We start from the raw sequence: 5,047 nt of genomic DNA, 5'->3' as shown, positions 1-5,047 counted from the left end.
AGATCTGAATAAGCACATTATGTTCTTGGATGTGAGGATACTATAATGAAAATGGTAATCCTCCCAAATTGATATGTTAATTATTGCAATTTCAATTTCAATTTTGGTTTTTTTTTTTTTAGAACTGGATGAAAAGATCTTAAATTTCACATGGCATTCTACCAAGAATAACTAAGAATATTACAAGAAAGGAGACCAATGAGAACTTGCTTCATATGCAACATACACAATAAAACCTCTGTAATAAACCAATATGGTGTATATCTAGGGATAGACAAGTGGGTCATTGGAACAGAATTAACAATCCAGAATTAGACGTCAGAATAAATGACAATTTAACATAAGATAAGTTTGGTGCTGTTTCAATTCAGAGGGAAAATAATGGGCTCTTTAATAGATGGTGCTGGCATAACTGGATATACATTTGGAAGAAAAAAATGGACCCCGTTCTTGTATCAAACACAAAAATAATTCCAGATGGATTGAAAACAAACGTAAGACAAATGTAAAAGAACAAATTTAAATTTTGCAAAAAAACCCATAGACTAAAGGATTTAGGGAGATTCTACCAACCAAGATTGGAAACCCAGAAGTAATGAAATAAGACTTATTTGGCTACATAATAATTTAAAGTTTTTTGTATAGAACACACTTCCCTATACAAAGTCCATAGGTTAATAATATTTGTAATGCAGATGTCAAAGAGTTAGTTTCTATAACCTACAAAGAGCTCTGACAAATTGATGAGAGACATACCAAACAAGAGAAAACCAGGCAGTATATTTGAATAGACAATTTACAAAACAAATAGTAAAAGCCTGTATGAAAAGATGCTTTGATTCATTACTAATCAGGGAAATGCAAAGTAAAGCAGCAATAAAGTATCAGTTAACACCTATTAGACTAGCAAAATTAAAACAAACTCAAACTTCCTGTTCTCAGGGGTGTGTGTGAAACACACTCATGCTTATAAAATGCGAAGTGTTACATCTTTTTTGGAAAGCAACTGGGAACAACTATTAAAATTTAAAATATCTTATACCCTTTGAGAACCAGCATTATGCTTCCAGGAATTTATTGCATGAAAACAAATGGACACAATTTATGAGCACATACATGTTTATTGCAGCATTGTTTGTAGTGGCCAAGAATTGGGAAAAAATGTGAATTCCTTGTCAATAGGAAAATGGTTGAATAAATAATGATATACCCACACCATGAAATATTGTGCAACCATTAAAAAAAAAGAGAGAGAGCCACACCAGATGAGTTGGAGTGATTTCCCTGAGGAAATTTCTGAGTGAGTAATGCAAGATGGAGAAAAGTGCATATAAACAAATGATACCAGATAAAAGTCCTGCGTGTATGTATGTGCTTGTGGGTGTGTGTGTGTGTGTGTGTGTGGGTGTGTGTGTGTGTAGGATTATCTGATTATAGAGAAAAATATGGAAGAATACCTGTAAGTTTTTGAACTTGGCTTATCTGGGGCATATAGAGAACGGGACGCAAGATGCTGAGAAGGTGAGGGAGGGAGCCAGGGAAAGGTCAAGGAAAACTGGCGTGTATTATTTTCCTAATTTTGTAAAATCATCTAAGGTTCCATGGCAACATATTGAAGTGAGAACACGGTTCTTATATGCATGAGTTTCCTATGTGTATGTATGTTAAAAAAAAAATGGAAATGCTCCTCCAAGAAACAAAATGCAATGAATAGCCTAGAAACTTATGAAGAAAATGTTATAACTTTTAAAAACATACAAAGGCCACCAGACGGTATGATCCATAAAAGCAGGTACCAGACCAATTTTGATGATCATTTTATCCCCCAAAATGTAGCATAATGCCTCTGTAGCATTCTATATTTGTTGAATGAATGTTGTCAAATAACATAAAAAATAAAATTGTGATTACCATTATTTTTGCCCCCTAGTTGGTAATGATTAAAAATCACAATATTCAGAGTTGGGGCAGTGAATGGAGACGGGCTGGTAGAAGGATAAATCTGTTAATGCTTCAGAAGGGTGAGTTCTTGCAAACTTTCAAGGAACAGAAAATTCCCATGATACGTAGTCCCCAGAGCTTAGAAAAATTTATCCACTAGTTTTATGAAACTCCTATTCAGCAAGCCTTTCTTATAAGGTCTGTTCCTTTCCTTCATGACCTTTTATCACGATGTATAACTTTATTTAAGATGTCCACATAGTACACTATATATCATTCTGTACGATGTACTATGTATTATATTTATAGATTTGTTGTGTGATTATTTGTTTATATACATTTCCTGCACTAAGTAAGAACAGAGACATGTTTGTTTTTGTTTTCCTTCTGTAGGCTCTGCAGCCCCAGCACCTGGTTGAGTGCCTGACCCATAATATGTACTCAACTAATATTTGTTACACACGTGAATACGATTCCAAATTCTGACATGCATCTAGGGAGGGGCAACAAATTTAGCTAAAAATCAAGACAGCTTCCTGAGTGTCTTAAGTGGACACTGCAACGTATTTTTCTTGCAGCTGGGGACCATATGATGTAGCAGAAAGGCTCTGTCCTCATCACCAGATTGTGATCACCTGGAGAACAGGGACCTTGTCTTTTTCATCTTTCTATTCCTCTGCAGGTGGCATATTTGTTGGTCCATGATTGAACACTACGTACCTAGCAATATTGATGTAAATGCTGTTGGTTTTCAGATTTTAGAGTTAACGAAGCATGGTAGATGAGGGTGTGGCTTCTGGGCAGATGGGGCAGCCCTGCCCAATTCGAGACAGAGTTACCTGACCGAAGGTGAGATGTGGATGAGCCTGGCGAGGGTGGGTACCCATGCCCTCGCTGCACAAGCATCAAGGCAAGTGATACCGTGAGAGTTGATGGAATAAGAAACAAATGTTTATATTATTTACAGAGACAAAGGAAACCAATAAGAATAAAAATCATAGTGTAAATATCCCACATTGAGTACAAGAGTTAAAGCCTCCTCATTCACGTGGTTCCAATGGGTCTTCAATAGTTAACAGTTGATACAGTGAGATATCATGGTCTTAATGAAGCATTCTCTTTAGCTTTATAAGAAAAAAACAGAAGAAACCAGGAACTTTAAAAGTGATTGTCCCAGGAAGAGGCACAATGGGTGGTGTGGGGTGGAAAGAGCCGGTGTGACTTCTGGTCATAAGCTTTTCCATGCTATTTACTGTGTTACCCATGAGCACATATCTTGATAAGAAAAAGAGTCCTCACTCTGTTTTATCATAGGCGGTTCACAGTAAACCTGAGCTTGGCAATCCCACTGAAGTAGTCGGTGTTCTTGTTATCCTATCAGTGTCAGCTTCCCTCCAGGGTCCACGAGTCGCAGCATTTTCACACAAGGTGACAGCCCCTCTCCCCAGGAGCCCCGTATTTGTTTAATCTACAACCAGTTCTTACTCCTTCCCCAGAAAGAGTAACTGCAACCTTGTCCCACACCTCACATTCTCCATACGTTTTTTTCAGCCCAGGCAGGATGCCCCAACTGGAATCAAATGAGGACACAGGAAGAAGGCCTGTGGAATTGCCTGTCCAGACACTGAGCAGTGGACAATGGGAGGCCAGAGGTCAAACTCAGCATCCTCAGTCTTGTCAACCAGAGCCACAATTTTACAGAGCCTGTGAGATCTAAACAGGCAAAGTGGGGCGTGTTGGAAGGAGCACGTCATTAGGAGTAAGAGGATGTGCGTTCTGGCTCATCACTGGCCTTCACTTAACCTACTCAATTCCTCATGTGTGAAATGTACACGTGAGGTACATTACGAGGTACCTCATTGGCACCTCATTACGAGGCTGGAAAGATGGGAGCATGTGGAAGTGTTTCACAGATAAAACAAAACTCTCCACATTATTAAATCTCTCACTCTATAACGTGAGATTTATGTTCATCGTTCTTGCTCTTGTAGCAATTCTGAAGCTCAGAGACATGACATAATCATTCATTCATTCATTTCTTCCTGCATCAAAAATTCATGGAGTCCTTACTAGGTGACATGCCTTATTCTAGGTGTTTACATTTAGTAGCTCATTCAGTTTGTTGTGAATTTACTTACACCCAGGGCTGTGCTGAACTGTGCTGGAATGTAAAGCAAAAGGAAACATCAGTAATCCTGCCCCTATTTTTTCGTTGTGCATCCCTTTGCATTAATTTTGATTTTTAAAAATATTGCATTAAAATATTATTTATCTGATTATTGAGCTTTTTGGTGCCCCTTTAAATTTTGTGCCTGAGACAAGTGTGTTGCTCACCTCACTCCGGTCTTAGCTCTGCTAATAACCCTATGAGGTAGGTATTATCCTAATCATGTTATAGAAAAAGAAATTTCAGTTCAGGGAGATTAGCTAGCTTGCCCAAGGTTGTAAAACAAATAAGCAGTAAAACAATAATTTAGATCCAGGTCTCTGTGACTTTATGCCACTGTGTCCTGCTATCTTTTAATTGATGAAATGTACAGGAAAATTCCTTTGAGATCTATAAAGTGCTATTTAGTATTACCGTTTTAAAGCCTGTTTTTGCTCTCAGTGAGTTTTATTTTGGGTTAAATACTCTTATAGTTTAGAGACTCTTCCTTTGTATTACACAGCACTGTAATATAGATGTATTACAATGTAATGTACATTACAATACCTGTAATGTACAGACAGGAATATGATAAATAACAGTTACATATATATAATCATATAGAGTGTACTTCTACATATATTATCTGTTTGTTCTCCACAAACCAATGAAATAGAATAGCTGAATATACTTCTCTGTTTCTTTTTTTTAAATTATTTATTTATTTATTTTTGGCTGCATTGGGTCTTCGTTGCTGCACACAGGCTTTCTCTAGTTGTGGCGAGCGGGGGCTACTCTTTGTTGTGGCGCGCAGGCTTCTCATTGCGGTAGCTTCTCTTGCTGTAGAGCATGGGCTCTAGGCGTGCAGTCTTCTGTAGTTGCAGCGTGCAATCTTCTGTAGTTGTAGCACACGGGCTCAGTAGTTGTGGCACACGGGCCCTAGAGTGTGCGGGCTTCAGT

The sequence above is a fragment of the Balaenoptera ricei genome, chromosome 21 (assembly GCF_028023285.1).
Source record: "Balaenoptera ricei isolate mBalRic1 chromosome 21, mBalRic1.hap2, whole genome shotgun sequence".
Taxonomy (NCBI): Eukaryota; Metazoa; Chordata; class Mammalia; order Artiodactyla; family Balaenopteridae; genus Balaenoptera; species Balaenoptera ricei.
This window is presented reverse-complemented; position numbering follows the sequence as displayed.